We start from the raw sequence: 9,595 nt of genomic DNA on the forward strand, positions 1-9,595 counted from the left end.
TCTTGTGTTCTTTCTTTTATAGAACTCAAAGGGCTAGTAAAAGGTTTACTGTGGGAAAAAAATAAAGTGAAAAAAAATTGTGACTAAGTAGCAATGGAAGGACGTTCCCCACTAAGGTGCCATTATTATCTGTCTTCGTTGTTGTTGTCTTATTTCACTTCTCTTCTACTTACTTGCCTTTATTCCTTTAATCATTGTTTATTTTCTTCTTATTATAATTGTTTAAGAATTCTTATAATGCTTAACATTGTTTATTTTCCTCTTATAATTTTATGAGAATCATTCAATATACAGATAAAATTATTTATAATCATTTATTATTATAATGATAATATATGATTTATATGATAATATTTAAAGGAACCAGTTTACCAGTTCCCTTTCTATTGTCACTGGATTTTACACAATTTGAATTTTAAGCATAATGGAAACAACACATGTAAGTGGCTTTTGTGTCATTTTCATTCATTTTTCAATGGGTTGCTCAAGATGCCCTTTTTACTGTTCAGCAGAATATTCTGTAGCTTTTTATTAAACCTCCATTGCACTCCTCCCTCAAATTGCCCAAGGATTCTGAGGTTTACTGAATTGTTAGAGGTTAGACCAATTTACAAATAGAAGGTGAAATGAGAACTAAAGTCTAATCTGGCTACTAGAGGCCATCGCATCTGCCTCCGTCTCAGTGTTGTTTTAGACTGTTCCACAAATCAGAATGCCCTACTTCTCCAGATTCTGAATGTTCTACATCTGGGCACAAGAGTACAGTTCTTTCATTGTACCATCTCATGTCCAGTCATTGTTACTTAAGCAGACCACCAAGCTGTGGGGCTGGTGGGGATGAGCTTGCAGGTTCAGTTGTCAGTGTGAGAACGTGTCCTTTCCTATGACCTTCCAGATGAGGAACTGCTCAGATCACCAGCTGCTTCAGGTTAGCAGTCCACATCTGTCTTTCTCACCTCTGATAACCTTGGTAAGATTTCCTGCCACTGAGATTGATTATAAGCATTTCTATGAGTAGATATGGTACAACATTTCAGAATATTGACAATAACAATTATTTTTCATGATTTTTATTAAAGGTGCTAATTATTTCACATTAGTTGTTATCATTTTAGGAAGTAGTTATTAAAATTATGTTTTGAATTTCCTGGTCATCAGTCATCAAGAAAGTAGTTGTAATTTAAAGGCATGAAAGTTTCTTTTAGCTTAGTTGTCATACCTCAGTCACATATTTTAGCATATTTAGGTTTATGATCTTTATTTGTGAAATGAAGCAATTGAATTGAAATCGCACAATCTAGTTTAGGTTCCTTTTCTGCCTTAAATCCCTTCTACAGTAAAAATCATCTCATGATCTTATGTGTTACATAATAAATAAATGTTATAAAAAGTCAATATGTTATTGTGGATCATATTCTTACTAGTATCACCAAATGTTCTATTTCCTTAGGCTAGCCCTGGATTTTATATATTATCCTGGGATGGTGATTATTAATAGGCCATTTCGTTCTCAAAACTGTTCTAGTTTGGGTGATAAATGATATGAGTATCTTATTTGATTTTTAAATATAATCTTAATGATAATTATATAAAATATATTTTAAATTTTTCCCTCTTAACATGTAACATTTGCTATTCAATTTTTTAAAATTTTCTTAAAAAATAAAAGATCTGAAATGTAAAATAATATCTATAATGTTTGGTTGGGGACTAAATGTGTATTAAAATATAGGTATGAATGTAACTGCTTGTGGCAGCATCAACAAAACTGCTTATTTTATGTTTGGATTTCTTGCATTTTACTTTTAAAAACATGAAGCATTTTATTTAAATAATTTTTATGTTTTTGTTCCTAATATATGGGTTCAGAGAAAAGATTTAAGTTGTCCTTAAAAAATGATTTAAGATTTAAGATTTAAGATTTTCCTAGCCTATGCTCAAATAAAACATTTTGTTATGGATAATATTTAATCCCATTAGTCAAAAAACCCAAATTGCATATTATTGGCAAAATAGCTTCCGTTTTCACACTCTAAAAGTAGAACTAGAAATAGCATGATGTGCTGTATATATATTTTGATTAGTTTAACGCAACTGATAGGTTTGGTTAAAGAAACTCTTAAGGGAATTTATAGAATTATCTCCTTTATGTTTCTTATACATTTTTATTTCAACATCAGTGTTCTTTTGCTTCCTCTCTTTAACCAATGGTCTACCACAGATATAAATTAAACAGTGAATAAGAACAAAAACAGTTTAAAACTACATAATGGTCCAAACCACCATGGATAGTGTTCTGACGATGATACACAGGGTGAGGTCTGGCTCATGATGACTTGACATTCTCAAGAAGTAATCCCAGATGTTCTCACTGCATGCTGTTGCAGGCCCTCATGGCAGGGAGCCACACCGCTGGCTCAGGTGCTGGTTGCTCAGAATCTCTCTTCAGCTGGCCTTTTGCTACTGAACTGTCTCTGTCTCTGTGACAGCCTTACTGCAGGCAGTTTCTCCAACCATAATTACTGCTGCCAAAGCCACCTTGGACTCGGGAAAGGGTAAACAACTCCACTGAACGTATGCACTCCAGCAGTGGGCGTCTCCTTTTTCTTTAATTTCTCTTAGTAAAGCAGAGGCCAGGAACTACATTTCATCATTTTAAGATTTTTAGGATTTGGGGCATTTTAAAAATGATTATTTGAGGATAATAGAAGGGAGGTACAAGCTGTACAGAACATCTGAAAATTACTGCCTCTGTTTCAGATCCTCATCAGGCAGGTCTTGCTTTACTGTGAGTTATTAGGGGCAGCTCGCCCCATGCCCAGTCACTAGCACTGGCTGTTACAGTATTGAGGCTTCTGTGCTTATTAAGATGAGTCCTTCACCTAGAAAAGGGAGAGGCGCTCTGTTCTTGGGAACTGAGATATGTTTCCCAAGCCTTCCTTTCTTGTCTCAGGATTTACTTCCTTGCGGGATGATTGACAACAGGAACATCAATTTTCTTTTAGGGAAACTTTACTTCCACCCATTGCAGTATGTAAAGATCCTTTGGCTGCACTATGTGCATTGGCGTCCTAGTGTCAGAGTAATGTGGTTTTAAGTAACACCACTTTTGAGATGCTAAAAATTCAGTCCAGATGAGACTTGTTCAAACCCAGTTTCCATTCATCAAAAAGTCAAACTGTTTTAAGATCTAGTCTTACCCATGAAAACTTTAATAATGGTAGATGTCTAGAACATGAGTTATACACCCCAAACGTTTTAGTTTTCCATTGTTACATTGCCAAAAAGCATTCTGGCTATATATATTTTAAAAAGAAGCCATTTGCAGTTCCTTTTGTAGTAAAATATGAATTTGGTTAAACTTGGGTGATATTTAATTATCTTCAAAGTATGATGAATTTTTCGTGTGTGGAACTGTGGTCTGATAAGTTTTTAGGAAACAACACTCCGCTAGAGAGCATAATCTTAGAATCCATCCACTCCATTCTCCTTCTGGCACTCTACTTTCTTCTGTAACATCCCAGCCGACACAAAGTGTGAGCTGTGCTGCGTAAGGCTGTCCCATGTGAATACAGATGCAGACTCTGTGAGGGTAACAGAGGGAACTGCGAGCCCAGGGGAAGAAGAAAAACTTGTGGACATATGTGCAAAGAGCAATTGTAATTATACTGCACTACCCAACTCATGATCTGTAATTCCTTTGTTAATGAGAAGAATGTATATGTATGTCAAACTTGCATTTCAGAAAGCAGAGGTCAAAATAATGATTCCTGGGGAATGCGAACCTATGCTAAGAAAATGCGTAGAAAACTTAGGGCTAAAGGAGAAGACAAGTATGTTGGATCTAGGAAAAAATCCAAAAGAAGCCATCTAGGCTGGAGACGGACGGGGCGGGAGTTACAGAATGAGTGAAGTAATTTGGCTAGACCAGCCTCCAGCATGTCATCTGTCAGAGGTGCAGAAGGCCAGTAGGATTCAGGAGAACGTGCAATTCTGGGGGCTCTACTCCCTAAAATATCTCTGCACTTGCTTGCTTATGTTTCAAAATTTTCAGCAGGATACGTTTTCTATGACACGAGATAAAGAATGTAAAATCAAAGTGTGGAATTCTGTTAGTCAAATGGTTTGTGAAAACCATTTTAGACCACTGTTACCTCTTTCACCTGGATTACAGGAACAAGCTCCTAACTGGTTCCCTAACTGGCATGAATGATTTTACTGGAGAATAATATTTATTCATGTCTTCCCTAATGAACGCTTTAACTTTCCTCCAGTTGCTTAAGATTGAGTTCAAGCCCTTGACACGGCTGACAGCACTCGGTGGGACACGGTCCTGGTGGAGTGTTGTTTCCTAATCCACTGCCACCTTTTTCCTCTGCTCCTCCTTCCACTAACTTCTTTCAGTTCTTTGAACAGGAAACCCTTTGTTTTTACTCCTTTACATCAGTGGCTCCCTTAAAAACCTTTTTTCCCATTCCCTACGCCGCCCTATTTTAGGTTTCCGCTTAGAGTAATTTTCTCCAGGAGGTTTCCTGCTGACTTCCCCAATGGGAGTTAGAGGCAGCCAAGCATGCCGTTCTCATCATAGTCCTTATAGCACTGTACTGTAAAAGCCATTTCAGTTGTCTACGTCTTCTACTAGGTTGAGAGTTTCTTGGTGTTTCTTGTTTACCATTGTATCCCCCACACCTAGCATAGTTCTAGCTTGGATTAGGCGCTTAATAAAAATCTGATGAATGGTCAGATAGGTGAATGAAAGAAGATTTTCCTTTTCTGACAAGAGAAAGTGGTGAACAGAATAGTTGAAAAAAAATGTAGTGGCTAAAAATAAAGCAAACAGACTTTTTCTTTCCTTTGATCAGCTATATTTTTCTTAAAATAGGGGAAGAAACAAAAACAAAATACTGAGAAAGGTGTTTGCTGATTGCTTGATTTTAAATTTTGCCACCAATGAAAGCTTACTGCTATGTGCCTGTTGCTTCTGTTTTCTTTTCTATTAATATCATAGGCTTTCTTTCTTTCTTTCTTTTACAAAGGAATTTGTTACAAAAAGAGCATTATTTCAAGGTATCACTGTATAGAACCTGATATAACAAGTATTTGTAAATGGTAACATTCACTAGATATAAGCACTTAATCTCCAGAGTAGATAACATACATATATATTGAAACCTAGAAGCCTGGGATTTGGTCTTGCTTATATCATTATCCATGTAACTAGCACTAGGACATTAAACTTTCTATATTTAATTGTATTTAAGTAAATGCATCATCTTTAAAATAAACAGACACTAGCTGGGCATAGTGGCTCATGCCTGTAATCCCAGCACTTTGGGAGGCAAAGGCAGGCAAATCATGAGGTCAAGAGATAGAGACCATCCTGGCCAACATGATGAAACCATATCTCTACTAAAAATACAAAAATTGGCTGGCCATGGGGGTGCACGCCTGTAGTCCCAGCTACTTGGGAGGCTGATGCAGGAGAATCACTTGAACCTGGGAGGCAGAGGTTGCAGTGAGCCAAGATCGTGCCACTGCACTCCAGCCTGGTGACAAAGCGAGACTTCATCTCAAAAAAATAAATAAATAAAATAAAATAAAAACTCATGCCTTTTCTGACATCTCACATGTGAAGATGTAATTAAATGACTTATATAACAGTACTGTAAGATACTCTGTAAAACACAGGTATTAAGAAGTGTGGTAGGAAGGGTAATGGCTCAGAAGTTAGGTTGCCAGTAGGTAGTCCCATTCGTACTGATAATTACTACTTTTTCTCTATTGTTCTCTTATTAAACAAAATAAAACATAAGAAGGTTATGCCGAGTGTTATTTTGAGATTCCTTTTAGCTTTTATCTTTTTAAAATTATTATTATTTTAAGTTCTGGGATACATGTGTAGAACGTGCAGGCTTGCTACATACGTATACATGTGCCATGGTGGTTTGCTGCACCCATTAACACAACATCTACATTAGGTATTTCTCATAATGCTATCCCTCCCTCCTGTAGCCCCCAATCTCCTGAAAGGCCCCAGTGTATGATGCTCCCCTCCTTGTGACCATGCCATTGTTCAACTCCCATTTACGAGTGAGAACATGTGGTGTTTGGTTTTCTGTTCCTGTGTTAGTTTGCTGAGAATGATGGTTTCCAATTTTATCTATGTCCCTGCAAAGGACATGAATGCATTCTTTTTTTATGGCTGCATAGTATTCCATGGTATATTTTCTTTATCCAGTCTATCATTGATGAGCATTTGGGTTGGTTCCAAGTCTTTGCTGTTGTGAATAGTGCTGCAACAAACATACATGTGCATGTGTCTCTATAGTAGAATGATTTATAATCCTTTGGGTATATACCCAGTAATGGGATTGCTGGGTCAAATGGTGTTTCTGGTTCTAGGTCCTTGAGGAATTGCCACACTGTCTTCCATAATGACTGAACTAATTTACTCTCCCACCAACAGTATAAAAGCATTCCTATGTCTCCACATCCTCTCCAGCATCTGTTGTTTCCTGACTTTTTTAATGATCACCATTCTAACTGGCATGAGATGATATCTTATTGTGGTTTTGATTTGTAATTCTCTAATGACCAGTGATGATAGCCTTTATCATCCTAGGAAATGAAATGAGTACTATATTCTGTACATAATCCTATTAAATTTCTTAAAGAATTTATTGCTGTTTAATCCATCCTTGTGTTTTATGGGTTGCTGTAGTTCAGTGACTATTGTAGGAAATTTTTCTTCCTTCTTTTTCTATTCCAGTTATTTTGTGATTTTTTTTTACAGATGTGCACGTTCTCTTTTGATATATCTGTATATTGTCTTAAAATGTTTAAAATCTACCCAGGAACCTATAATGGCTAATAGCCCTTTGAGTTTCCCTTCACAGCTATACAAGATGTTTTTAGTAATTGTGTTCTGCAGAGTTCAGCAGCTGTTTTGTTACCCAAAATATTTTTTTCTTCTTTCTTGGCTTTTAAGTTGATGTTTGGTAGTCTATTCCCAAGTGCTCAGCCTGAAGGAGAGACAGTTACTATTCTCCCTGCAAATGCTAAGCAAACAAATGAACAAAATAGAACAAAACAAAAATTTCAGTTAAACAGTCTGGAAGATTCTAGTTGAATGGTGGATATTAGCAAAACTAAGCTAGACCACCTGCCTTTATGCAATTTGTGGCTTTCTGTTCTTATGTAATAGAAGGGATAGATGTCTGGCAAAACTGAAAGGAATTTAGAAAGTGGGATGAAACATGATTCCTTTTGAGGGAGGTAAATCACTTCATTCAAGTACCAGCTTAGTTTCATTGCTGCATTTGAACTTCCAAAGAGAGACATGTGGAGCAATTGATTCACAGTTGTACCTTTCATTGTTGGTTTATTAAGTGGCTCTTTTGTGTGTGTGTGCAATCTCTTTCAGACAGTTAATCATTTCTTGAAGTATTTGTTCTTAGCTTTCTACAAATTGATAAGCATAGCTATAGGGAAATCTATGTGGAAATTCTGTTTTTCAAAGATTTGACAGTTCTTCTTTAATGAGTTCTCAGGGTATCTCAGGTTTCACTAATCTGTGTTTAACTAGAGGGGAAAAATTTGGGCAGTAAGCTACAATAACCTTCTGCCCCATAAAATGGAGAAAACCACTCAGGCACTTAAGTAAGCCTCTTCCAAATACATAATATAATACATTCACTCCAGAACAGGGTATGAGCCCTTAAGCATGATTCAAACATAGAAATAAAAATTGCTGTTGGAAGATAAAGAATTTTCAGTGGATGTGTTTTTGCTTGCTGCTTTGACGTTGCTGTGACAGGCAAGAACAAAGGAAGAAATGATGCACTGAGCTGAAGAAAACAAATTCCAGAAGCATTCATGACCAAGCTGTGTGCGGTTAGAGGAACAGAATGAAACATAATTTTTCAGTTTCCAGAAGGGCTTGTGCATGCTGAAACAGAACCAGAAACAATATAACATGCTACAGGGGGAATCAGTGATACAAGTGGCATTCCCCATATAGACCTAGTTATTTACAAAAGCTATAAGACTGAAGGGCTCAGAAGCCTTTAAGATGCACAGTGTTGTTACAGGAAAGGTGTCCTGGTTGAGACCCCCAGATGTTGTACAAGAAAGAATTCAGGGAAAGCCCATAGTGTAAAGTGAAAGCAAGTTTATTAAGAAAGAAAAAAAATAAAAGAATGGCTACTCCATAGGCAGAGCAGTCCCGAGGGCTGCTAATTACCTATTTTTATGGTTATTTCTGGATGATATGATGAACAAAGGGTGGATTACTCATGCCTTCCCCTTTTGGACCACATAAAGTTCATTGCCTGTCATTGCCATGGCACTTGTAAGCTGTCATGGCACTGGTGGGAGTATAGCAGTGAGGATGACCAGAGACCACTCTTGTTGCCGTCTTGGTTTTGGTGGGCTTTGGTTGGCTTCTTTACTGCAATCTGTTTTATCAGCAACGTCTTTATGACCCCTGCTGACCTCCTATCTCATCGTAAGAATTAGAATGCCTTAACCTTCTGGAAACACAGCCCATTAGAGCTCAGCCTTGTTTTACCCAGCTCCTATACAAGATGGAGTTGCACTGGTTCACATGCTTCTAACAATGTTGTATATAGAGTCAGTACAGCTTCAGGATTAAGAAGCTAGACTCCAGAGTCAGACAGACATGGGTGACATCAAATCTTGCTTCCACTGACCTTGCCCAACTTACATGAAAATTTTGTGCCACAATTTTCTTGTTAGTAAAATGGGATCATGATTAGCTCTTTATCATAGCATTGATTTGAGGAATTAGGTAATGCTTGTAAGACATTGGTAAGTATTCATTAGTGTGTCAACAAATGATGTCTATTATTGATATTGTTATCAACAATATATTCTGGCTGTGGACTTTATGTAGTTCCAGAACATTTGGTCACACACTGAACATATCCAAAACTGTAGCCTGTTAAAGCCTAGAACTGGCTTAGAAATTGCATTTTCCAAAGAATTTAAACATTGCAGACTGTACTTTCCAAAGATGGGTGTTACAATAGTTCCTATCCCACCTGCTATGTGATAATGTGACCTTGCCACTCCTCCCATGAAGAGATGGGGTTTATATTTTCTCCACTTTGAATCTGTGACTACTTCAACCAATAGAGTATGGTGGGAGTGACACTATGCCACTTCAGAGGTGAGGTCCAAAAATTCTTTCACTTGGTACATACACTTAAATACTCCTTCTGGGAGTCCTATCCAATTCTCCTGGGACTGCCAGGCTAAGAAGCCAAGCCACACAGAGAAGCCACAGATGGGTGCTCAGTGTGGCAGTCTTAACCTTTGAGCCATTCCCTTTAAAACACCAGATATGAGTGATTAGTCTTCTCATCTGAGACCCCAGACCTCATGGCAGAGAAAAGCCAGCCCTAATGTCTCCTTTCCAACTTCCCAATCAGTCCTTGAACATAACAACATGCTTGTTTGAAGCCACCTAGTTTTCGGGTATTTCGTTATATAGCTAAGATAACTGGGATAGAAATTCTTCCTGGTCTGGCCAATTCTGCCGTCTATCGATTTTCCAACTTTTCTCAATCAAGTA

The sequence above is a fragment of the Saimiri boliviensis genome, chromosome 7 (genome assembly GCF_048565385.1).
Source record: "Saimiri boliviensis isolate mSaiBol1 chromosome 7, mSaiBol1.pri, whole genome shotgun sequence".
NCBI lineage: Eukaryota > Metazoa > Chordata > Mammalia > Primates > Cebidae > Saimiri > Saimiri boliviensis.